General features: G+C 47.2%; 1 protein-coding gene and 1 long non-coding RNA gene across 2 annotated transcripts in view; both read left to right on the top strand.

The window, feature by feature from the left end:
- ASIC2 (acid sensing ion channel subunit 2) overlaps nucleotides 1–27132 on the top strand; it is a 1127000-nt gene that overhangs the window by 599449 nt on the left and 500419 nt on the right.
- LOC144335911 (uncharacterized) lies at nucleotides 9040–12959 on the top strand. The gene is made up of 3 exons (XR_013407159.1): nucleotides 9040–9196; nucleotides 9288–9348; nucleotides 12548–12959. It is a non-coding gene; the product is annotated as an uncharacterized LOC144335911 (long non-coding RNA).

The following is a 27132-nucleotide window of genomic DNA, read 5'->3' as shown; positions in this document are numbered from 1 at the left end:
GTCTGCTACTCAGAACTTAAAAGGAACAGACTAGTGACACAGGTGACCACATGGATGAATCTCAAAACCATTCTGATAAGGAAAAGAAGTCAAATACAAAAGACTACAAACTGTAAGATTCCATTCATACATCACCCTAGGGAAGGCAAAAGCATAGTCACAGAAAACAAATCATTGACTATAGGCTCCCAGGGGTTGGGGTTGAAAGGAGCAGATTGACTGTAAAGGGCCAAGAGGAAACTCCTGAGTTAGGGAAAGGTTCTCTAGCTTTACTGTAGGGTGCTTATGCAACTGTATACTTTCTCAAAATTTACTGGACTCTCCTCCCAAAAAATGTAAACTTTACTGTATATAAATTATTCTTCTGTAAACCTATTTAAAAATGTGACTGAAAGACTGAAACAGACCTGGGTTCAAATCCCAGCTTTTCCTTATACTTGCTCTGTACCCTAGGCAGCTATCTTAATCTCTCTAAACTGACCCCAGGCTCCTCATGCTTAGAGCAGAATAACAAGGTTTGCATAATAAGACTTTATTGAGAGTACTAAGCGAGGTAATGTATGTAAAGTACTTGGGGAACTTGACAGAGAATAAATGCTCAATAATGGTAGCTCGCATGCTAGCAGGGACCACAGGCAGTTTCATTACTGATGAATTAATCAGTTGTTGGGATGACAGAATTGTATAGGCCAAATTGCTTGTGGCTGAAACCAACATTCTGGTCAAAACAATGTTGAAATAGAGGCTCCAGGGAGATGCAGCTTGAACCATTTACAGTCTGTGCTTTCAAGCTTTCACTGTTGCTTCTGACACTACCTCTCACATGAAAAGGAGAGAGTGCTGGGTGAAAGTTATTTTGCATAGAGACCCCAAAGACACTTGAGAGTCTGGGCACAGTCCCTGGCACACAAACTGAGGATCGATTTGAAGTGACTTTTGCTTTCCACTAATTGGAATCTACACACACAGCCAAAGGAATCAAGTATTTAAGTATACAACAGAGAATGTGTTCAGCATTTTGTATTCATTGGTCTTGTTGTCTTTGTTAGAACCCTATGAGATAGAAACTTTCATTATTCCCATGAAGCTGATGAGGAAACAAACTTAGAGAGATAAAGAAACTTGCCTAAGATCACAGCTTGTAAAGGAAGAGCTTGGATTCAAACTCCCCAAATTCTTGTCCAATGGGTCTTAACTCCACACTAGATCAAGCAAAGGACCTGGGAAACCAGGTGAAGGATGCATGGATGCAGAGCACCTGGGATCCACGCCTGGAGATGGAGTACCTGTAGCATTGATGTGCTTGAGAAGTGGCCTCTTGGAAAGGGGCACTTGCATTAGAGTCTCTGGGAGTAGGTAAATGCATGAAGGCTGCTCACTCCTTTCCATGAGGCTTCTGGGGAGCCAGAAATTTCCAAAGTCCTGAGAAAGTGGAAGCCTTAATGATATAGTCCTCACCTTACTGCAGATAGGATGTGCTTTGCAGCTAAGGCCCGAGTTTCCGTTGAGCCTCCCTGTTCCTGGGCTCAGCTGAGTCCCTGCTCCTCCATGAACCTCGTTTGCCCCAGTGGTAAAATGAGTGGACAGAGCTAGATGTTTGTTGGCTCCCCTGCAGTTTGGATGCTATAATATCACAAGCTGCACTTGATTTTCACTTGTCAACAGATTCGTCAGCCACTCAATCGCTCTGTTCGGGGGGACATTCTGGGGTTCCCGATCTCCCATTTTGCAGAAGTCCAAAGATTGGGTCCAGGGCTACAAAATCCAGCTTTTCTCAGAGCAAACCTGTAGGAGTAAAATTTAAGAAAGAGAGAGACTCAGGCAAATCTTAAATCCTAGATCATTAAACTTTTACAAGCTCTAACAATGTTGGGGTTAAATAAACCCTGTCTTAAGTATTAAACTTGTCAACCTTAAGATGGCAAAACCAATTCTACTACTTCCCTCTACATTAAAGACACACAAATGAGTCATTGATTTTTTTTCCCTGAGAAAAAAAGCAACATGCCCAGTCAGATCTCTTTTGTAAACCACGTAAGACACAGGAGTCTGGGTGAATGTAATGAAGGATTCTCTTTTTAAGAAGATGAAAATAACATTTCAACCTGAGAAATCAAGAATATACATGAAGATGTGCAAAAGGGATCATGTCTGTTGCAACAACGATGTGAAATGTGTGAAAAGCACATATAAATGAAGGGACAGCTCTGCAGTGGGCTGATGCAGCAACTGACCTAAACGTGTAAGATTCATAAACACTTACTAAGCATGTCCTGTGCGCTGATCTCTGTGCTGGTGGGTCCCAGTGAATAATAAGACTTGGAAGACCTGGTGCCTATGCTCAATGAATGCACCATCAAGTAGGGAAACCTATACCCGCCCACCTAGGAAAGTGCTCTTGAGAGCCTCACAGGAGTGAATCCGAGACTCACAGGAGCGACTAACTACTCTATGTGAGGGCAACGAAAACAGGTCACCCCTTGCCCTTATAATAAATTGCAAAGTCTTCATCACGGCTGATGAACCCTCCCTAAGAGGGTCCAGGTAGACCGGCTAGCCTGACCTCCCCTTGTTGTCCTCCCCCTCAATCTTTATGCCACCTTCTATTCTTTGGGTAGCACTATGACGGGTTAAATTGTGCCCCCCTCCAAAAGATGTTGAAGTCCTAACCCCTACTGCCTATGCTGAGTGTGACCTTATTTGGAAACAGGATCTTAGCTGATGATCAAATTAAAATGAGGTCATTAGAGTGAATCTTAATTCAATATGATTTGTGTCCTTAGAGAAAAGGGGGAAATATGGGTATAGAGACAGACACGTACAGAGGGAAGAGGATGTGAAGATACACAGAGAATGACATCCACAATCCAAGGAACACCTGGAGCTACCAAAAGCTAGAAGAGAGGCCTGGAACAGATGCTCCCTCAGAGGCCACAGAAGAACCAGCTCTACCGACACCTCGATATTGGACTTCCAGCCTCCAGAACTGTGAGACAATACCTGTCTGTTGTTGAAGGCGCCCAACCTGGGGTACTTTCGTATGACAGCCCCAGGAAATGAACACAAGTGCTGAGTTCTTTCAGTCCTAGACTCTTACAAATGCTGTTTTTCTCGGCCCAGAACACTCCTCTGTCCCTGCCCCTTCACCTGGCTAACTCCTCAGCCTGGATAGCACCTTTTCGAGAGAAGTCCCTTGTCACTCATTCCCACGACATTGCACGGGTCTCATGTTGTTCCCTGCACTCTCCCATGTAATTCCCTGCTATGTGCCTGTCTCCCATCTGGACTGCGAGCTACCAAAGGTCAGCACCTGGCACAGCTGGCAGCTAGTAAATACTCAAACTAGTCAAAGATTGAGCTGAGCTTCCGACGAGAATCAAATGAGAGAGCAGTTGTGAACATGCTGTGCAGGCGATGAGGCCCCAGGCACAGGCGCTGGGTTTTAATTATTGGTGTCTGTACTGTTATGTGCAGTGATGCACCATGGTTGCACTTCTGCAAGGCATTGAATATTAAAGTTGTCTACATGTTTCCCTGGCAAACAGGAAAAAATGTTCATTTGGGCCTTCAGATCTTTGCATTTGGAGCTGTCCTGCTTGTGCTTCCAGCTTTCCTGCCCTCCACCTTGGAATCCAGCCCAGAGCCCTGAAAGGGGCTCAGAAGGAGGAAGCTATTAGCATGGAAGGTGCTAGAACCATTGTAGGGCAAGAAAAGCAGGAGCCAATGGCAGGCGCAGCCTTGACTGGCCCCAGGGAAAGTCCAGAAGGCCTCTCCATCTGGCTGTCCATTTAGAAACTTGACCTCTTTGCAAGCAATAAGCATCTGGGGTCCATTAAAATGCAAGGCACCTGCTGGATGTCTGAGAAAGAATCTGCTAGTGAGAAATTAACCTCTTTGGGGGCATTGCAGGCTCCATCTGTAGGTGACAGGAGTGTGTACTACAGTAGCCAATAGTCACCCCTTCTCAGACTCTAGCTTAAGGCCATGTGGCTCATCAGAGGCAATTGTGTTCCCTCTCTGTGCCTCAGTCTCTTAAACTGCAAATGGGACATTGATCTCTTCTGAGTCCATCCACAGGCTTGCTTGCTGGGAGGAAGGGGGAAAATAAGAGTCTGAATGGGTTTTAATGGGCTAAAATGCACTTTATAGATTTAGGATAGTGTTATCCTATTCCTAATAAGTATTCATTACTAGACTCAAATTTCACAGTTCTATTTCTAAATCTACCTGAGCCTCCAAGTATCTCATCCTCACAGGCTCACGCCATGGGCATGCGTCTTCAAAAGAGAGCATGGATCTACCTTGCAGAAAAATCCTGCCCTTGAATTAATTCCATTCCACAGGCATTGGCTGAACAACTGTTAATGTGGCTATACTAACAGGGGATAACAGATCACGCTCTGGAGCAGCTGATGCCCCTCTGGAAAAGCAGCTCCTACATGAGGTGATACAGGGTAGAAGGTGGAATAGACAGTGCTGGGCTGAGTCAGAAGAACTGGGTTTCTATAGTGGCTTTGCCAAGCGCTGGCCTTGTGACCTTGGTAAGTCTCCACCGCATCCCTCTCAGTCCTTCTTGGTGTTCTCCTCCATGCTGTGAGTCTCAGTAAAAAAGGCCTCCAGGTAGAAGATGCTACTTCAGAGAACAAATTGGGGATCTCATTGTGGATGCCATGGGGAATGAGGACTGTCCCCAGGTCCTCCCACTGGCCATGTCTGTATGAAGGCTTTGATACCTCCTACCCTCTTCCCATTAGCCATCCCAACTCTGCCTACAGGGGCAGGCGATGAGACCTAATCGTTCACCATTTTCACCTCTAAGTCCTGTTTAGCTTCCATACCCTGCCTCTGCTGTCTCTAAGGTCCAACTAAAGGATATTGACAATAAAAAGAGTGATCATTTACAGGCAGGAAGGTTAAAAAGAGTATGGGAATTTACAGTTATTAAGCATTTATTGAACACTTACTGCATGCCAAGCATTTTACTCAAGGCTTTTAATCTTCTATCCCTTTAGTGCTCCAACCAGCAATAGGAGGTTATTATTAACCCTTTTCTACAAAAAAAAAAAAAAAAAAAAAAAAGAGGATCAGAGAGGTTAACTAACTTGCCTGAAGTCACATAGCGCAAAAGTTATAGATAGGGATTAACTTTCTTAACTTTCTCTGGTGCCCTAACAAAGAGGCTTCAGCTAAATCTATCCAGATTCTGTTCCTATTGCCCCTCCTAGACACACACTCTGATGTTTCATTGACAGATATTGACCTGAAGCTCAGCGTACACTCTTCCTCCAGGTACCCTATCAAACTTTCTATTCTGTTTATATTCTTCTCTCTGTTTCCCCCTTTGCCCTGTGGTCTTTGGACATAGTCAGCCCATCCAACTTTCCAACTGTCTTGCAGGCCCTGCTTTCTAGAACCTCCACCTACATTGTGATCTGAGCATCTGCTGACTTGATCTGGCTACATTCAATCAAGTCATATTGAAGATCAGATATGTGTTTGTCAATTTAGCAGTAGGCATATTGAGCATCTTCTGGTGCCAGACACCAGTTCGGGCACTGAGAATATAGTGAACAAAGAAAGATTCCTACCCTCAGAAAGTGCATGTTAATAGAAGCAGCAGATTTCACTTGTAAACAAGTGAACACATGCATAACATAACTTCAGGAAGCACATGCTGTGGCAGGGTGGGTGGAAGGTGACTATTTTAGATAGCCCAAGGAAGGCATCTAGGAGGAGGTGATATTTTAGCAGAGACCTATATGATGTAAAACAGCAAACTATATGAAGATCAAGGGGAAGAGCATTTGAGGCAAAGGGATCAACAAACACAGAGACCCTGACACCAGAACAAACTCACTATGTTTGTGAAACAGAAGCACCACCACCCCAGCTGTAGACCAATAAGTGAAACAGGAGTGGCAGAGGCTGAGTCAGAAAGGTGGGCAGATGCTAGATGTATAAAGTCCTGTAAACTACAGAAAGAAATTTTAATTTTACTCTAAGGGCAATGGGAAGGCCCAGAGAGGTTTGGGCAGGGAAGTGATGTGGTGTCACTTACATTTTTATTTATTTATGTATTTATTTTTGAGACAAGGTCTCACTCTGTTGCCCAGGCTGGAGTGCAGTGGCGTGATCATGGCTCATTGTAGCCTCAATATCCCCAGGCTAGGGTGATTCTTCCACCTCAGCAGCGCATGCCCCCCACCCCCTGCCCCGCCTGCTGCCCCAAGTAGCTGGAACTACAGGTGAGTGCTGCCACACCTGGCCAATTTTTTGTATTTTTTGTAGAGACAGGGTTTTGCCATGTGGCCCAGGTTGGTCTTGAACTCCTTGGCTCAAGTAATCCACCCGCCTAGGCCTCCCAAACTGCTGGGATTACAGGCATGAGCCACCGCACTTGGCATCACACTTTTAAAAGATCACTTTGGCTACTGTGTGAGGAGTTAACTGGGAAAGAGCAGAAAATTACAGGAAGACCAGTTAGGAGCCTACTGCAGTCACATATTCAAGATAAGGTGAGCTGCTAGTTGCTATGACTTAGGTGGTAGCAGTGGAAGTGGTGAGAAAAGATGAAACTTGGAAAATATTCAGTGGTGTGTTGGTGGGCATTTAACAATCTGCTCTCTTGGGAGCAGGGTGACCTTAGTTTGTAGCGTTTGTCAATTTCCATAGTGTAAATACCTTCACCATGGGCCACCTAAAACTTTCAATATGACATCAACTGGCTTGCAATATTCCTAACAATTTGACAATCGGCTCTCACAAGTTGACTTGAGCCAGTTCCAGCATCCTACTGAATTTATTTTTAAGGTAGAGTCTACAGGATTTGTTGAAAGTTAGGATGTGGGGGCAAAGGAAAGACAGAAAACCAAAATGACTGCCAAGCCATTGAGTATATGCTAGTGCCATTTACTGAGATGAGAAGACTGAAGGGAGCGGTCAATTTTGGAAGGGGCTCAGAAGCACATGAACGTCACTCCCACATACTCCCCAGAGGCTTCACAGGAGGAAAAAATACCAACACACTTTTGCTCTTGGACTTGGGAATAAGGAGAACATTTTCTACTATCTCCATAAATCCAAGCAATCCCAAGGTCATTTTGTGGTGTAGCAGTGAAGAGAATGCACCTCGGAAGCAAGACTCTTCTGTATTAGTCAGGGTAAGGCTGGCTACTGTATCAAATACCTCGTGAAATCTCAATGACTTAGTCCAATTTAAGTTGATGTCTCTTTTATGCATCGTGCAACCAGCAGTGTGTGGGGAGGCTGGAGTAGAGGTGGGAACTCGGCTTCACGTGGCCATTCAGGGATCCATGCTGATGGACAGTGCCCTCCTCCACACATGGCTTCTTTTTTTGTTTTTTAATTTCAGTTTTATCTTTCTTTGTTCTGTTTTTTAGAAGCATTCTAGAATAAGTCTGTAAGATTGCAACACCACACATGGCTTCTGAAGTCAGTCTAGAGATTAAGTTCTATTGGCAGGAGGGCACAGAGAGAGACGAGAAGGCACATTAGCTTCATAACCACTTCCACTAAGAAGTGACATTTTTATTCCCACCATATCCATTGCTAAGAACTGGTCAACATGGCCTCTTCTAATGCAGGTTTTGACCAGACAACCACTTCTCTACACAGCTTCAGTCTTTGCAAGGGAGGAAGAAACCTTGGTGGATGGCCATTCATCTCTGCCTCTGGCCTCACCCCAGCTCTGCCTTGAGTAAGTTGCTTAACTATTCTGAGTCTCGGTTCCATCTCTGAAAAATGGGAACAATCCTAATACTTACCCACAGGATTTCTGTGCTGCTAAGGAAAGGCAAGGAAATGATACTCATAATGCACTTAGACTGGTCTGCCACTCTCAATGCATTTTAACCAGGAGTATTATTGTGATCCATTCCAACCTCCTCATTTTCCAGATAAGCCCACCTCACATCAATGTGCACTTCTTCCCTCAACTCTAAGCATTCATCTACAATCCGCAGAGAATGAGGCCAAATAATAGGAGCACTTTGAAAGGGATTTATACCTTAGAGGTGACCTCGGTATAGACCACTGACTTTGGAGCCACAGGACCTGAATTCTAGTCTGAGGTCTAACAGCAACATGTTAGGTCATTTGGCAATGTTTTAGGAATTCTCTGAGGCTCCCTTTCCTCCTTTATGGGATGATGGATAACAATAAACACCCGAACTTGCTGGGAGGATGAAGAGCAACATCATATGCAGAGGGCCTTGCAAACCCTACACACATGAATGTCTGTTTCCTTGCCAGGATCTAAAAACACTTTGAAGGCTGCATAGGACATGGCAAGATGAGACACATCACCACACAGACCAATCTCCCACAGATCTGCATCATTTTAAAAACGATCTGTTTGGCAATCAGCACACACTGCTGCTGCCTCGTGAGCAGAGGGTTCTCGTCGACAAGAAGTTGAAGCTGTTCATTTTCTAAGACTTCTGCCTCTCAGCTTGATTCTGCCTGTTCGAGGTTGTCCGGGGTCCCGAGCAATCAGAAATGATTTGTGTCAAAGAGCGCATTACAAGAATCATTTGTCACTTCTGGTTCGCGTTTGAATTTGAAGAATGATGCTGGGGAGTGATCTGAAGGCATGATGTGAAGTGTTGTTATGATGAGCAGCAAAACCGTTATGTTAACCTTCTTGTGAGCCGAGCTCTGGGGTTCAATTTTGACAGTGTGTAGCAAGGGCAGAAATTTCCAGCCCCCACAACGAGATGGACTGGGAAGTATTAAGAATACCTCCCCGTGAGAATACTTTATGATTAAATGACAGTCTTCTCAAAAGAAAATTAGTATCATAGTGGCACAAAGCAGCCTGGAATGATTTTTGGGGAACAGCTGGTTTAGCCCTTCACCTTACAGAGAAACATTGAGGTACACAGAGGGTTTGTGACCTTGTGGCCACAAAGTTAACTTTCCTGTTGATTAGATAGTGTCTTCATCTTGCAAAAGCTGACAAGCGGATTTAAGATATTGATGTCGGAATTTAGAACACCAAGTTCTAGGCGCAGCTTATTCTCCATCTGGCTATGACTTCCGCAAGACACTCCACTTCTTTGCATTTCCGTCTGTCTCCCTGAAAAAAGACATTGGTGAATCCCCAGGTCTGCTACAACCCTGAAATTTTATGATTCCGGGCAATCCATGGGGAAGAATTTTTATCCTTATTTGACAGGTAAGATAACTAAATTCTAGAAATCTGGAAAAGCTTCTCAGACAAGGCCTTTTATTTGAATCTTGTGACACGAGTAGATCTATTTTAATAGATAGAGAAGATGTCATGGCCCTGTAAGTCAAGAGAACAGGATGGCCAAAGGCAACAAAAGGGTAGGGCACTTTAAGAAAACTTCATGTACTTGATTATGGCTACATAATAGAATGTGAGAGACAGGACAGAGGAATAGCATACTGAAACACAGCTTTTCTTTCTTTCTTTTTCTTTCTTTCTTTCTTTGGCTCACTGCCACCTCTGCCTCCTGAGTTCAAGTAATTCTCCTACCTCAGCCTCCCAAGTAGCTGGGATTACAGGTATGTGGCACCACACCAGGGTAATTTTTGTATTTTTAGTAGAGACGGAGTTTCACTATGTTGGCCAGGCTGGTCTTGAACTCCTGACCTCAGGTGATCTGCCTGTCTCAGCCTCCCAAAGTGCTAGGATTACAGGCGTTAGCCACCACGCTCGGCCTGAAACACAGCTCAGAATCAGAGCATGGAGAGCCTTGAATATCAAGTTCAAGGGCATAATATCTCTTAGCCAGTGGTTCCCAAATCATATGGCATATGGCAATCTTTGGACATATTTTTGGTTGTCACTACTAATAAGGATGTTGCTAAGCATCCTACAACGCACAGGAGAGCCCCAGCCAACAAAGAGTTATCTAGCTCCAAATTGTCACTAGTCAAAAGGCTGAGAAATACTGCTCTAGGCAGAAAGAGGAGAGGTTCTCGGCAGAGTCCTATCGAGGCTATCTTGGGCTGGGCGAGAGGCAAGACCGGCGGCAGAAGGCTGCCACAATCATCTGGGGAAAAGATGATGCAGGTCTGAGCTGAGACAGGGTCAAGAGGACCAACGTCAGTGACATGGAAGAGATGGAAATGACAGATATGTGGTTTCCCCATCCATTGCACTAGCACCTTCTAGCTCCAAGCCATCTTTTCATAGCATCTTCTTTCTTTTCTTTGTTATTCACTTGCTCTGCTGTCCCAAGAGTCAGAGGGTGAGAGGAGATTCGGGACTGGATTTCACCTCCCAGGTCTTCTAGTGGTGCATCACAGTAGCCTCACTTTTAATCACACCCGGTCCTGGAAGCAGAAGGAAGGTCAGGAGCTGACACATGCAGCACTTCCTGCAATTTTATTTTATAATTATTTGTGCCATTATTAGTTTAATAGTTTCTGGTACAAGATTGCAAGTTCTGTGAGCAGGGACCATGTGGATCATGTTCTTCACTGCGTTCCCACAGCCTGGCAAGGTGCATGATATGTAGGAGATGCTTAGGGAAATGGGTTTGATGAATGACCCTTGGCTTCATGGGTGAGGTTGGTTAGGCATCAGGCACTTGTTGAGGGCAAACCGTGGAGGTGCCAGATTAGTGGGCTCAGCCTCACTCCTCTTGCTGAAGAATAGGCTGGGTGTTGGTTCTGGCTGCTCTCACTGCATCCAGCCACAGACACAGACCCACCTCCCTAGAAGCAAGAAGAAAGTAGAGGACAGATGGCCAATAAAAAAGACCTGAAAGTGTCTAGTATGATCGCTCAACCCCTCCCATACACACTCCTCTTGGGCATCCCTTCCACTATAATACCTTTTCCCTTTCCATGTGGCCCCTGTCCTCACCTGGAAAACTGAGTGGGAGGCTAAGGGGAGAACAAAGAGCTGGGCACACAGTGTGATCATTTCTGCTCATGAGACAGTCAGGGAAAGGCTTCCCAACCTCAAGCACCTCACCATCAGAAACTTGAGACAGATTATTGGTACCCCCAGGTCACAGAAAAAGAAACTGGGAGTTGGGGATGTAGAGGATGGAGGAAAGAAGGGCCTCTCTCCTTGGCAGTGGGATGAGCCCTAGGACGTCGTGACCCAGTGGGAGGTGTGTGGATGTATGTAGCCACAAGTGCAATGGAGAAGTCTTTAAACATTGGCTTCCCTGCAATTTGCAGAATTTTTAGCAGTGACTCCAGGAACACCAACCCCACAGCTCAAGGAATCAGGCCAACCTAATTCTAAGAGACCCGGGCAGCCATCTGGCCCTAAATCCCCAGATGGCAAGAGCAAGGGCCTCTGCAAGGTCAAACGTGTCTCAAGAAGCAGGGAGGACTGAGGTCCACATGTCTTGACTTTCCAGCACTCTTTTTGCCTGGGGCTTGGTCTGCTCAAGATGTCAGGTCAGCACAGGTGAAGGCAGCTCGGATTTGGTGTAACCCCACCCACTGCCCCCTGCCCAGTTTTATGTACCCCAAGACTATGGAAACAAAGCACCCTCCTTCTTGGTGGCACCTGGTACTGCCAGGAGTTCTATGACCTTGTCCTAAACCTTTCTGGAACATTTGACTTAAAGGACCAGGAGGCCATGCCTGTAAACTCTTTCTACTGATCGAGGCCTGATCGGAGAGTCTATGGTTCAAATCCTGTCAAGCTGTGTGATTTTGAGCTAAGTTAATTAATAAGTTAGTGAATTAAGTTAAAAATTAGTAATTAATTTTTAATAAATAAAAATAAGTTAAAGATTTTTTCTTTGACTTATTTAAGCCTCTGCTTATCTACTGGTAAAATGGGAAGACAGTAGCTAACTCAGAAAGTTCTGGTCTAGTTAAAAGAAATAAAATGGAACAATGTACAGAAAAGTACTTTATATACCTAACACAGAGCAGGGACTGGAAAACCTTTTGTTAAATGAGTGCATGCATAAACTAATAGAAATGATTGACTTTTATCAAAGCTACGAGAGGCAGTCTGCAACCCCTTGGTACCTGTGAGGTTGGTCCTGCATGACCTGGCAAAGCTGGGTCCCTAGGGAGGACTATGAGCTGTTTATTAGTATTTTAGGTTCCAACCTTCTCTCTCTCGAACCTGGCAGCAACACAGTCTTCTTGAAAAAAGTGCTTAGTGCAGGCCCAAGAGGCCTCATGCTCCCATCTTAGCCCCTGACCTGAGCAAAGGTGACCTGTACACTCACCTATGTTCATGCCAATTAAGTGATTTCATTAAAAGGGCTGGCACTGTCTGTGGGCAGCTCCAGGGTGACCCATGAATTAGGAGGGCATTGCTGCCATCTGCCAAGCCTTCCCCTTGCTTGCCATGGGGCGTAACAGCCAAAGGGGAATGACCTCTCTCTTTTTTTTTTTTTCCAGCCCTAGCATGCTAGGAATAAAGGAAGTCTAGAGACAATCTCAAAGTCGGTTTTATTTTTCTAGAAGCTCACAGTTTAATTAGGTCTACAAAGCATTTAGATTTTGTGTTGGTTGAAACTGACCCAACACACAGAATATTCCATGACATATTTTGTTACCTGCTCTCTACTCACAGACACTGGAAGGGGCCCCTTCCTCCTTCAGAGAGCCTCGTTCTTACCCAGGGGCCAAGAAACAGGACGTCTAAGGACTTGGAAGCCCCAGGCACATGATCCCCGGCCTCTCTGTTCTCCAACTAAGGAACGCTTTAAGGCCTTCACATTTATTTATGTATTTCCTGGACCTACTTTGTGCTAGGCCCAAGGAAGTGAGCTGAATAAGACCCAGCGGGGTCGAGAGACATAAAAATGGCTTATTGAAATTCAATACTCTAAGGGCTGGAGGAGATGGATGAGTAGCGAGCTGGAGGAGCACAAAGGCAGGAGTCCGGCTGTCTGCCTAAGGAATGCTTGAGGAAATAAGAATAGCCCACATTTATTAAGCACATAGTACAAACAAGCACTCTATTAAATGTCTTACATGATGTATCTCATTTAATCCTCATGTGGAAGGGAAAGGAACCACATGTGTCTGTTGAGAAGTGACTGTTCTAAGCACTGTGTGTGTGAAATGCTTTGCAGAAATGATTCTGTATTCTTCTCTTGATAACTGTGGCATATACATATCATTAGTCCCATTTTACATACAGTGAAACTGAGTTTCAGGGAAATTGAATAATGTGCCTTAATGCTGGAGTCGAAATAAAACCCCAAACAATCTATTGTCTAAACTATTTCTTCTCAAACTTGGAGGTGAATGAGAATGAACTAAGGATCTTGCAGATTCTACTTGAGTAGTTCTGGGGTGGTGTCTGAGATTCTGCAGTTCTGACAAGCTTCCAGGTGATATTGATGCTGATGCCGCTGGCCCAGGGAGCACATGTGGAGAAGAAACGTGCTCTGTACCATCTTTGGTGGTTCTCAGCCCCAGGTGCACCACAGAGTCAGCCGGGGAGCTCTTAAAAAATACATCAGTGTTTGGTTCCTACCCTCTGGAGATTCTGATTGGATTGAAGTGAGGTGGGGCTTGGGCATCCCTGTATTTTAAAAGCTCCCCTACAGGCAGTCAGGGTTGAAAATAATTGCTATACTTTTAACTGTCACTTTAAAAGCGAATCTTAAACATTTAGTCCAAACCCAAGGTGTCCCCAAAATTCACTCCCCCTGTGGCAGCCCCTAGCCAGTTGGATTCAGCCTTGGAAGCTGACTCATTTGGCCAAACTCTCTATTATTCTTTCCTCCTGAACTGTCCTGGAGTTTCCTGGCCACTCAGCTCTCTTACTGCCTCCAAGATCTTAATCCCATTGACTCGGAGCCTGCCTCTGTCCTGTTTTCCTCACCAGTCCCTGAGCAGCAGGCAGAAGAGACGTCCCCAGGGCTATCGATTCCCATGGAATTCACAAGGTGGCCATTTCTTTCTTAATTAAGACCTTCATGACGAGCAGCTGGTATTGGACCAATTAATCAGCTCTCTGAAGGCACAGGGGGAAAGCAGCAACAAATACGGTGATTCATACAATGGTTTCTCTAGCAAAAGGGCTGCAGCTTGGCTAGATGTGGATGGAAGGGAGGCCTGAACAGAGCAGCACGGCTAGCCTTGCCTTGTCTTTTGCTTTTTTTCTTCCCTTTTTGAGTTGGATGCGGGATGATATATTCTAAAGGCCACCTTTACCCAAGCATTATTCTCCCCGCCAGCCAATCCCCCTCACCAGCCACCATTATCTGTCATCAGAGACAAGACAACAGAAGATAATAGAAGCTTCCAATTCACGCTGCTTCTTTCTTCCATTCTCTGGGGAAATTATGTCGAACATCTTTTTCATTGACTTATTTATTATAAGTGTAGGAAATGAATTGCTTACAGGTTCGTGGTGGGGCAGCGCAGATGCTATCAGGGTTGCTGGTGCTCTGGCTGGAGGGAGTGTTCCAGGGGTCTTGTGGGGTGTTAATTAAATGGACTGTCCTCCCTTTTTCCCCACAGGAAGCCCATGTGATGGTCCCAAGCTTTGTCTCGATTTAAAACAGAAGCAGTACTGCGAGTCCACTGGCTCCCTGCCTCTCCTATCCTATAGGATCACAGCCAGAAACCACACACACACACACACATGCACACACACACACATGCTCACACACACACACACACACACACAGGTCGGCCAGGCCCAGGTTTGAATCCTCCCTGCCATCTCCTACGGGGGTGTGGTAAGGACACTCACTAGCCCTGACACCTTCTCACCTTGGACACATTGCTTAATCGTTTGAGCTTCACTTCCTTTGGGGGTTACCAAGGCATTGGGTCAAATGAGCATCTGCAATACAGTAGGGCCTCCATGAAGCTCCACCTTCTTCCTCTTCTTCCTGCAGAAAATGTCAAAGCCAAAAGTGCCCTTGAAGATCATGTAATCCAGTCCTACCCTTTGTCCAATGGGAGTCAGAGGCCTGGATTGGGACAGTGATTTGCTCCAGGTCTCTCAGTGAGAAAGTGGCAGAACCAGGCTCCACGACTCCCTATCCAGTTCTTTCCCCTTCACCACAAAGCCTCTCTGTACCCTGATTAACAGATTGACTTCATTTTAGGCACATGTCCCTAAAATGAATGTGTAAATGCAACTCTGGTAAGCCCACAGATACCAGGCATGTGTCAAGAGATTCTCTTTAAAGGGATATTTCTGGTATTCCCTTTGTTCACGACGACTCTCTGTGTCACAGTCTGTTGTTTTTGATTCAGTTTTTCCAAGTATGATTTCCATAAAGTGGGACACACAACACCCCACTCCTGGTCGTTTTTCATTCACTGGAGCACTCTCCTCTGCCTCCCTGGCTCTATCACTCAGCCCAGAGTTGATTAGGCTTCTAGCATGGCAACTACTCCAGAGTTGGTTTCTGGTAAGTCACTTGGTTTCAGCTACTTTTGAGAGTCCAATTTGGAACATAAAGGCTTTAGCTGTTCCTCGGTCCTTGAATGGGTTTAGGGCCCTGATTCTGGCTTTCCTTGAAGACTCAGGTAAGAAATTCTCTTTCCTTAGATCTGCCCACTGGACAGTGCACCCTACTGTCCATCACCTCCTCCCTGGCACACACATCTGTAGAAGGACAGTATCTCTCCTTTCCTCCTGCACCAGGCATCCACCTGCATTCTCTATTGTTAGATTGTAGAAGGAAGTAGGCACACAGGGCACCCAGCCCTCCTGTGCAGGTAGTGGGTGGGGGCTCTGACCAGAAACATCCTGAGCCAGCCCAGTATCACCCCTGAAACAGAAAATGACTAGTTGGGAAACAGAGATAATCTGTCTCAATGATGTGCAAGTTCAGCAAATTAAGGCCAAGCATGAGGAATCTGCCTGTGTTTTGATGAGGGAACAGATGCATTCGACCATGAGGAATTCTTACAAAAGCTTCCAGCATGGACATCAGATCTGACCTTTCCAGGAGACGCAGTCACAGAACTGTTTACAGTGGGTAATCTGGGGAGGGGAGGAAAAGTGGTGGGCAGCCCAGGTCTAGTTGACAGACTTTCCATCTCTCAGATGCTAGGCAAGCAGGGTCTCATAACCCGCCCAGAGTACCACCAAAGCCTACCCTTTTGCTGCCCTCATCAGGCCCTTACACAGCCAGGGCCAACCTGGCCCTGACAATGGACAATCCAGCACCCGTTCTCACTGAATGCCTACTCTGTGTTAGGCACAGGTTTGAGCTAGAATGTGTAAGAGAAACATGTGGAGAAAACGCCCCAAAGAAAAAGCAGAAGAGCCTGGATCTGTCAGACTCAGCTCCGGGAGACATGCTGGGAGATTGGGAGGTGGACTCCTGGGTAGCCAGCAAGAACAGTCCTCTTTCCAAAGCAATAGAGGAGAAGGAGTGGCTTGATCAGAGTGAAGGAGACATGACTAGTAAGAATTAACCCCATCAAGATCATCAGGGTGAATGACGTCCCCAGCACCTGACTGCTTGGGGTTTCATCCTCTGCTGCCATGCAAGAAGAAAGAAAAGCGTCTCAGAGATCTCACTTAATGGGAATTCTAAGCCAGGATGTTTCCCCCAGAAAAGGCTGGTTGGGTACCCTCCACTTTCAAATCTACTATTATTGCTGGATGTGTGCAGTCCCTGTCACATAAAGTAGGGACTTGGTTCCTGTCATCTTAGGGCTCACAGTTTACTTGGGGCTGAATTCCTCACACTTTCTGGTCACCATATTGTTCTAGGTGAAGCTCAGAGAATCAGAATCTTCAGGAAGAGACTAGAGATTTATATCTGTGAAGTGCAGGAAATTTTGACCTAGGACAAGAAGATACCCATGAGTGGAAAGATAACTTACAACCTAAAGCAGGACAGGACAAGCAGTAAGTGCTGTAATAGCTCAGAGTCAGAAGTGAACACTGATGACTAGTGGGGTCTGGGAAAGCTTCCTGGAGGAGGTGAGACTTGAGCTGGGTTCCAAAGGATGGATAGGAGTCATAAGCCACCATCAACCACCACCCATGTTGATACCTCAATTCAAGTTCAGTAAGAAAAGCAAAGCTGCTAAGATACAGAAATAATAAGGGATCTGTTACAGAGACTTGACCTTCTGTTATTGTGGGAGCTGGTCAGTCTGTCTAGGTAAGGCAGAGGTATTTGCATTTGATGCTGGATCTCCATGTCTGCAAGGCAGGAGGTAGGGAGGGGAAAGATGGAGATAAAGTGAGGGATAACAACGATAAGCCAGAACCCATGAGCCCGAGCTGGAATTACATCAGGTTGGACTAAGACCCCTGTCAGTTTTGTTGCTCTGACCTTGATGGTGAGGATTTCCTGCAGAAGATAGGGTCCTTCATCACAGAACAAAGCTCACTCATCTGGCCAGGAGGCAGAGAAGCTGTACATATTTCCAAGAGGTGGTGGAGCAGTAGTCTCACACAAACAGCCAGCAGCTAAGTGACAAGGTATATGAGCTACAAAGTGGCTGCTTCACTCTGCCCTCCACAGCCCCCGTACGACTCTCTCATGTCCACCCTACTCAGAAAGACCTGGCAGGGGAGAATGCTAGGAAGTGTCGCGCAGTCTGGCCACGTAGGCACACGACTCTGGCAGCATGCACTCCTGTTCCATGCACATGACTGAGGCCGACTATAGGACTCAGCGAGGGGAAGGCAGCCCAAGTAGAGGGAATGTCAAGAATAAGAGCACAGAGACAGGAATGACACAGGTCTCAGTGACGGGGGAACAGAAGAGACTGGGGTTCATAGTGTTGGTATAATGAAGACAGCCTTTTAGGGGTCACAAGGACCTTTGGCTTTTCCTGTGCCCTGGAGTCCCCTTCCCAGGGGAGGTGCTGGGCTCCCTAGGCACTGTCTACACTCTCAGCTGGACTCACTTATGACTGAGTTAAATACATCTGGGAGGAATCCCAGTGCTATAGTGTGCACCTGTAGTCTCTACTACTTGGGAGGCTGAGGCAGGAGGATCACTTGAGACCAGGAGTTCAAGGCCAGTCTGGGCAACATGATACCCTGCCTCTAAATAAACAAACAAACAAATAAAAAACACTTGGGAGGCAGGTGAGAGGATGGAGGTGGAGGGACTCAAACTGGGGACCTCATTCTTCTGAGCTGCAGCATGGCCCAACTCAGCTAAGCTGCCATACGAAGCCAGCACCTCCCCACCATCCTTCTTGTTAGCTATATGCATACACCTAACAAGCTGTGACACCTCCTCCCAATGCACACCTCCTAATGAGTCTACACTTCACCCAGAACATACAGAAACAATACTGGTAAAAGATCACCTTTCTTGTTTTACATAAATTCTCATTTTCATGATACCTGTGTGGGGAGAACTCATGCTCTCATCTCCAATCAAACAGACCAAGCTCCCACTTCTAGTTCACAATTTGCTGGTTGTGCAATCTTGGGCAAGTCAGCCAATCTCTCTGAGCCTTCGTTTCCTCCTCTGTGAAATGGGAATAATAATACTTACCCTGACAATGTACTGGGAAGGCTAAAATGGGGATTGTATGTAGAGTGTCTCTATGTAAGGAACCCAACAACTGTGTATCAGCACATTCTGACTAGAGGGCAAAGATTTTGGAGGCAGGGATTAGCAAGAACTGGGAAGAATCTCAGAGGCTGAGCCCGGGGATGGTGAGAGAAACTCCTGAGCATTGGCCCAGGGGCATACCGAGTTGCTCCGGAAAGTGAAAGATATCTGCTCAAAGCTGAGAGGAGCTGGAGAAGGTTGAGGCTGACCCCTGAGTGTATGACTGACAGGGACAAGAAGGCCCAGGGGTCATCCGAAGAGTTGATTTAGAGAGAGAAGGATCAGATCAATTTCCTGAGGCTATTCTATGGATGAGAACTGCATGGAGACAGTGCTTATATCACCAGAGCGGGAACTTACCCTCCATCCCAGCTGTTCTGAGACTGCAGCCCAGTGAAGGGTGAGCTTCCCCTCTCTGGAGCTACATCAGCCGTGAGTAGATGACTGGTTGGCAGAGTGAGCACAGAGACAGAGCACAGAACTGGGTGTCTTCGAGATTATTTATAACAACGGGAAAGTGTCATTCTCTGAGTCAGTGTTCACATGGGAAGGGAAACCTGCCAGAGGCCAAGCCCTGTGCTAGGAGCTATGAATACATCATGCTACTTAAACCTCTAAGCAACCCTCTGCAGAAGGTTTTATGATTCTGGCCGGGCATGGTGGTTCACGCCTGTAATCCCAGCACTTTGGGAGTTCAGGTGGGTGGATCACTTGAGGCCAGGAGTTAGAGACCAGGCTGGCCAACATGGTGAAACCCCATCTCTACTACAAATACAAAACAACTAGCTGGATGTGGTGGTAGGTAACTGTAATTCCAGCTACCTGGGAGGCTGAGGCACGAGAATTGCTTAAATCCGGGAATAGGAGGTTGCAGTGAGTCCAGATGGTGTCACGGCACTCCAGCCTGGGCAACAGAGTGAGACTCCGCCTCAAAAAATACATAAATAAAAAATAAAGAAGGCTTTATGATCCTCGTTTTAGAAATCAAGAAACAAAGTTTCAGAGAGGTCGAGTACTTTCCCAAGATGACAAAGACAGTGAGTCTAGTGCTGGAATTTGACCTCAGAGCTGGGGTCCTTCATCACAAGAAAAAAGAGAAGGATCTTTTCCTTAAGAGAAAAGAGAAGAATCTGCAAAAAGAAGATTGAGGCCCAGCTCGGAAGATGGGTGTCCTGACACTTCTTGTCACCCATTTGCTGAGTAGCTCACTTTCCCTCTCTGCGACCTGGCTTGACAGTGCGCTGATCTCGCTTGGGCTTGCGGTGGGTGGGGTAGGGGGAGCTAGGGGTTGCCCTGGCCTTTGTTCTGAGCAGCCCCAGGACTGCATGGTGCAGAGTGAGGGAGGCAGTTTTCAGGGATACTCCAACGCCGCACGGCTTCGGTGTCTGTGTCTGCACTGGCGGTGGCGCTCTCGTGTGTCCATTCTTGTGGGAATTCACTGCACTGCAAATAAAAGTAACACCTGGATTTTCGAAACACTTGGATTTTCAAAGTTATAATCCGGGGCGGACAAGAATTCTTATTCCACAGATGAGAAAACTGAAAATCTCAATGAAAGAAACTGATCGTCACTAAGTCCTATGAGGGACGCTTTACCGCGTCCTCTCACTTAACACCCAAGGCAATTCTGGGAGATGGGAATTCTTGTTCCTATTACACAGATGAGGAAACAGAGGGTCAGAGAAGTTTAGTGAGTTGCTCAAAGTCAAAGAACTAGAAAGGGGCAGGATTCCAACTGTGGTCAGAAATACTGCCAAGACGCTGCCCCTACAAAGACACCTCAGGGCCCCCCACGGGTGGGCCTCAGCCCACAGCAGGAGCCGGTGGGCCTTCAGGTCACTCCTGCAGGGTAAGACTTGGTTTCTCAGAGGAGTCCTAACGCTCTGCAAGTGTAGGCCTTCAGGAACGGGGGAAATAATTCATTGATCCTTTAAGATTCGATATCATATTAGCAGGAGCTAGAATGGGGAGCAGGTAGAACTAGAGGTTTGGGGGGCTGGCAGGGAGCCCAAGAGGGGGTCCTGAGCAGAGGGCACAAGGCCACCTGGCAGGGACAGCAATGACAGGAAGGAGTGGGGGGACTGGGAGAGAGGTGCCATGGGTCAGAATTTTGCCATCCCTGACCCTTCCTGAAAGGATGTTCCTCCATGCAGCCCCGGAGCCCACCCAGCCAGCTGGCTTCGCTCAGTCATCCCACAGGCCAGGCGGCGGCTGCCCAGCAGAGGGCCCCCTAGCCCTGGCTGAACCACACTGCCCGCAGTTGCCAGAGGGCCTCCCTGCCTGCCCAGATGCCAGGTGATGGGCGAAGGGGCCTGCCTGCCATGCACACCCAGAGGAACAGCCTGGGACCCTCTTGTCAGGTGTCTTCAGAGGCTCCACATCAGGGCTCTGAGGAACAGGGATGAAGTTTTACAACGTGCAGCCTTTGATGGTAGATGATGACCCTGGGGCAAGAATGCTGGGCTCCAGTCCTAGCAGTGCCATCACTAGGAGTGCCATCACATGTGACTTGAGCAATTCCTTCCCCTCCCAGAACTCAAATCCACCCGCACTGTGGACTAGAAGATTCTCAGCAGTTCCTCCAGCTCTGCCAGTCAGATCCGAAGTCTTCCTTGCCCATCTCTGCCAGCCTCTTAGCAGGCTCTCATGGGACCCCTGCTGGGCTGTGCACCCTGCTGTGTGTACCCACTGGGAGAGGCTGACTCCTTGGTCGTGTGGCTACTTCTGTCTCCAGGATGCTGGGGGCCTTGGCCACATCAGAACTGGGCCATCCCTGCCCTGCAGTCACCATGGCTACTGTACCTCCTGTGTCCCCGCGTGCCACCCTCAGAGTGAATAACTGTCAGCAAGGCTGGCCCCGAGTTAATGGCTCATTATCCAGGGGCCTTCTTTACCTCCCACCTCCCCATGCAGAGCCAAAGAATTCATTCAATTTCAGCTAATTTGTACCCTTCAAAAGATATCCCTTGGCCGACTGCAGTGTTGAGCCCCTGCTTACCCAGCCCCAAGAGGCAAAGTGCTGTGTGGACCCAGCCCAACCTGAGCCCCAAGTCCCGAGACCCAATCGCCACGAGACTGCGTTGAGGTTATTGAACCTTGTCTGTAGAATTCCTGCCTGCCTGGTAGCATCAGGCCCACAATGAGCATGGTAAGTGTCAGCTGCTTTTATGAAATAATGATAATAATTATTATTCAGATTCCCGGCTGCCATAAGCCAGCAATGGCAACATCGGCACCTTCTTTTCAAAGTTTCTGCTTTTCCAAAGCAGTCCAACATGATTCCAGCACCCACACACCCAGACAGGTGAGGCAAGCATCCTTTAGCCTGCTGGTTCCACAGGCTTAACCCCAGGGCCTGAATGTGAATTTCAAAATACCCTTTGTCATTTCCCCCTGGGGAAGAGGCAGATTCCCAGAAACAGAACTCCCTGCTATCCCAGAGCTCCAAACCGGAACACAGGTGAGGCCCAGGGATACATTTGTTGTGAAGCAAATAAAGTTGTAAGCTTCGGGGCTGCTCACTTGCTCCTACACCCTTCACAGCTCTGAGAGGGTCCCTGTCCGTGGATGAGGGGATCAGCCGGACTGTGGACTCACTGCCGCCCTCTCGTGGTCTCTCTCCGAACTGTCCCTCCTGGGGCTCCTTGTGTGCTGAACACAGCTGGGCACCAAATTAATAGGACTGTACTGGACCAGGTGATTAATCCCCGGTGGCCATTCACCAAACTATCCTTCCAGCTCCTCGTGTGCTGGACATAGTTAGGCATGCTAATTAATGCAACCTCCCAGTTAACCACTGGACCAGGTATCCCTCTAAGTAAATGCTAGAACATGGTGTAGCTGTGACTCAAACACTGGCCAAAGAGAGTATGTTCTGCAGGTGCAGACGCGAGAATGAACTCGCAAGTGATTTTCATGCTTCCCCACTGACCCTGTCTTTCTATCCCATATCCTTGTTTATTCCTTTCTGCTTGGACAGTGTTTCATCAAGTGGAACAGCTATACTTCTAATCACAGCAGGATTATTACCCTGTGACTACAATGCATGTATTAATGACCCTTCCCCAAACCTAACAGCCAAAAAGGCCCCTGGGGAAAGGCCATAATAAGCCAGAATTCTCGTTGCAAAGATACCTTCCGCTCATAATCAGCTCTTGGGTGGTAGGAATAGCAAGGAATGGCAATAATTAACACATGAATGTTTAACAGCATTTGTTTCTCTGATTCCTGGGCTGTGCTGAACAGTCATAAAAATTGTTTTCTCTCTGAAGCATAAAAATGTTCTGAAATCACCTGATGGGTTCACAGATGTGCTGATTAACTGTGGCCTGGAATGTCACAATGACCACGACCAGGCTTCACTCTTGGGCAGTTGAAGTTCCTGGCTAACTCTCGGTTACAACAACCTGAGTGGATGGCCTGAAGTGAGGTCAAGTTTGACAGACGGTCTAGCAATGCCTGGGTACAGAGATTATTCCCACTCTCCTTAAAGAGACCTTCCTTAAAGAGGCCTCCTCCTCCCTAAGGAAAGTGCTAAATCCAGTCCTTTCCAAGCCCGATGGTGGTGATTAAGCTGCCTACCTGCTCAAAATGCAGCAGTTTTTCCATGACAGTGAGCCGAGACCCACTTGTGCACTGATTAACATTGAGACTCCTGGACTCTACCCGGAGAGTCTGATCCCATGAACCTGGAAAGCGGCATAGAAATCCATATTTGAATAAAGCATCCCAGATGGTTCAGGTGCATGTGTTTGCAGAGCCTATGTAGCGAAATAAGGGGGTCACAGCTCGGCAAATGTCAGAGCTCAAAAGCAGCTCCACAAGCCCGAGAGGCCAACTGTGTTTAAGGGGGTACTCAGTGGAAAAAGAGGAAAGGAGAAGAGTAACAAGCTGGGTGGCCTCCAGCATTCCTCCCTCACTTCCATCAGAGCCACTCTGCTTCTATTTGTATAGCAGAAGGGCCAAGAGCAAGGCCCTACGGCCTCCATCCATGAGTTCAGGTTACTTACAAGCTGTGTGACCTTGGGTAAGCTACTTCACCTCTCTGTGCTGTGGCTGCCTCCTCTGTAAAATGGGATAATGATTAAAAAGAGTAGTTATCTCACAGGGCCACTGTGGGGATTAAATCAGTGAACATGTCCAAAGCATTTAAGAACAGTTTTAGGAACACACTAAGCATTTATTCTTGCATACTAGCTTTCATAATATTATCTCTTATACATAGTAATGAGGCAGTAACATTGTATTCACTTTATTTGTTGTAAGGTGTAATTTGGAAAATGAAGGTGCCATTGTTTTTTAAAAGCCTCATAAGTAGTGTATCAGTCCAACCAACTCATTTTATGGATGGGTAAACTGAGGCCCCAGGGAGAGAACAACTGGTGGAGGTCACATGGCAAATGGAAGCAGGAAAGGAACCCACCCAGATCTGATGGAGCTTAGTGTTCATGGTGCCCCAGCCCACTGCACCTGCTGCCTCCCTCAGGAAGTCATCTCCAGATGATGGCAAGGTTGGCCTTGCCTCCTGCCACATCATGCAGGGGCTGGGACTCCACCCCATGGGACTCACATGGGCAGAATTTCTCAGTCTCTCCTTCGCCCGCACTTCCATTGGCTTCAAGCGCCATGACTATTAAAAATAAGCTCATGTCCTGGAGGTGTTTATTTCTATAGTTTACTCTTAGGTTTCAATTTGCAAATTTCTACAGAGTTCAGGCGTTATTAAGGAGCTCAGGACTGATAGCCAAGAGGACATTTTCTATCAGCCCTTCTCCAAAAATATCAAAAAGAGGCCAGGATGGCACTCACCTCTTGCACTGCTCCCGCACATCACAGGGGCAAATAGATATTTGTGTTCGAGAGGATGATGACCAGCGGCTGGGACTGGGACTGGGACCGGGTGCCCTCTCTGGACTTCCAGGCCAGCTCCCAGCATGTGGCCTGCGGTAGTCACACTCCAATACATGGTTCTTTCTCCTTGTGTAGTCCCCATCCACGTTGCAGAAGGCTTGGTCTAGGCGACCTATGAAGGAAGTGATTATTATGTAGTTTTAAAGATCGTGGCCTCTGGCTTGGGTGCTCTCTCACTCGTGTGCATTGACCTTCAGAGTAGATTCTCCAACCCCAGTTAAGTCTTCAAATACTGCAGCCCCCAGCTGGCATCCTGACTGCAACCTCAAAAGAGACCTCCGCTAGAATCACTCCACTAAGCTGCTCCCAATTCCTGACCTACAGAAACTGTTTGTTATAAGTTGCTAAAGTGTGGGGTAATTTAATACACAGCAAAAGGCCGGATGCCATGGCTCACGCCTGTAATCCCAGCACTTTGGGAGGCGGAGGTGGTCAGGAGTTTGAGACCAGCCCGGCCAACATGGGTAAACCCTGTCTCTACTAAAAGTACCAAAATTAGCTAGGCATAGTGGTGTGCGCCTGTAATCCCAGCTAGTCAGGAGGCTGAGGCAGGAGAATCACTTGAACCTGGGAGACAGAGGTTGCAGTGAGCTGAGATCGCACCACTGCACTCCAGCCTGGGCAACAGAGTGAGACTCTGTCTCAAAATAATAATAATAACAATAATATGCAGCAAAAGGTATAACTAAGATAGAGGTTGTGAGGGTTTGAGAACCATGTCCCAAAGCAAAGAGACAATGTCTAGAAGAAAAGAGAGGCTTCGTTAACTACCAGGGAGCTGAAAAGAAGGGATAAGATGTCCTCAGACCCATGTGGCACGATACATTCTGATGTGTGAGGGTTTTGACAAAGGAGCCAAAGATGAGAATCTGGATCCTACCCTAGGGCAGTCCATTGTCTATTGAAAGAGACAGACAGTAAACAGGAAATCAAACCCAGTGTGATAAGAACACAACACCTAACCCAGGCATGGGAGGGAGGAGGGTGATCAGGCAAAGTGTCCCAGAGACGGGGACTCCTGATCCATTTACATGCACTCAGTACTAAGCCAGGCACCTCCAAGGAGAAGAAATAGATAAAACCAAATCCCTAATGCCAGGGAGCTCACATCAGTTGTTCCCAACCCCAGTTGCACACTAGACTTACCTGGAAATGTTAATAGCACTAATAAAAGTCCCAATGTCCAGGGTCCACTCCAGACCAACGAAATCAAAGCCTCTGCCTGAATATTGGCATTTTCAAAAGTCTTTCTAGGAGATTCTACTGTGTAGTTAGGTTGAGTGCCATGACTCTAACTGAAGGAGCAACAACAGCATCACCACCCCTCCTCCATACACACACACACTCACACACTCTCACACACGCAGTCACACACTCACACACATTCTCTCACACACACACACTCTCACACACTCAAACGCACACACCCACACACTCTCACACATACACTCTCACACACTCAAACACACTCACACTCACACACACTCATACACAGACACTCACACACACACACTCATATGCCGTGATTAATAACTTTGGTAATTTCCACGTGCGTGATGCAAACTGCAAGTTCTGAGTGTGTGTGAAGAAGGAAGACACCGTGTGAGTTGTGGTGGCCTCGGGAGTATCTTTCAGCACAGCTCTGCAGTTCTGGGCTCCACCCAGCTGGACACTGCGCTCTGTGTTCTTGTTTTGTTTTGGAGACTGAATCTTGCTCTGTAGCCCAGGCTGGAGTGCAGTGGCACTATCTTGGTTCACTGCAGCCTCAACCTCTCCATCTCAAGCTACTCTCCAACTCAGGTTACCCTCCTACTTCAGCCACCCCCCACCCCAAGTAGCTGGGACTACAGGCGCACACCACCACACCCAGCTAATTTTTGTATTTTTTTTTTTAGAGACAGGGTTTTGCCATGTTGCCCAGGCTGGTCTCAAACTCTGAGGTCAAGCAATCCATCCACCTCAGCCTCCCAAAGTGCTAGGATTACAGGCATGAGCCACTGCGCCTGGCCTCTGCATTCTTCAGGACAGGGTGGAGGTCAGGACAGGAGTAGCAAGCCAAGTCCGAGAGTGGGCATCTGGGACTGCTAAAGCCTCAGAATTGGTCCTAGGAGCCACGGGCAGGAGTAAGCTTGCAGCTAAGGATCCAGTAGCCCCAGCCATGGGGGAAGGAAGCAGAAGCCGTGGGTCAGACAAGGCCTGGAAGAGGATGAGTGTCCTTAAAAATAAATAGAAGGGAGGAGAGAGGCACTCACAGGCACTGGACACTCTGCTAACACTGCACATTCCGTGTCTTGAGTTATTCCTACTAGAACACGTGGGTATTCTTATCTCCATTTTACAGAGGAGAAAACAGCGCTGAAAGAGGGTCAACCCGTGGGCCTGAAATACCCATAGGCCATGGAGTGAGGTTGGTGCCAGAGCTGTGCTGAATAAACCAGGCTGTGAATGCCCATGGCTGCCTCAGGGTCTACTCCTGAGGCCCACCTGAGCACCCCAGAGGAAGATCCAGAGCCAGCCAAAGCTGGTTGGGAGAGGCTAGGCAGGGCTGGAGTGTATGGGTATGTCCTGGGAATCTAAAGGGGTTTGGGACAGAATGTGCTCTCCTCCTCCATCCCCTCCCAACCCCAGAGCTTCAGGAACAGCAACGGAGCAATTCCTCTGCCCTGTCTACTTCCCTCCTTGCCCCATCCACCAAGTGCCAGCTAGGCAGCTATAATTCATGATGGATCCATTCATT

Source organism: Macaca mulatta, chromosome 16, assembly GCF_049350105.2.
Source record: "Macaca mulatta isolate MMU2019108-1 chromosome 16, T2T-MMU8v2.0, whole genome shotgun sequence".
Taxonomy (NCBI): Eukaryota; Metazoa; Chordata; class Mammalia; order Primates; family Cercopithecidae; genus Macaca; species Macaca mulatta.
This window is presented reverse-complemented; position numbering and strand designations above follow the sequence as displayed.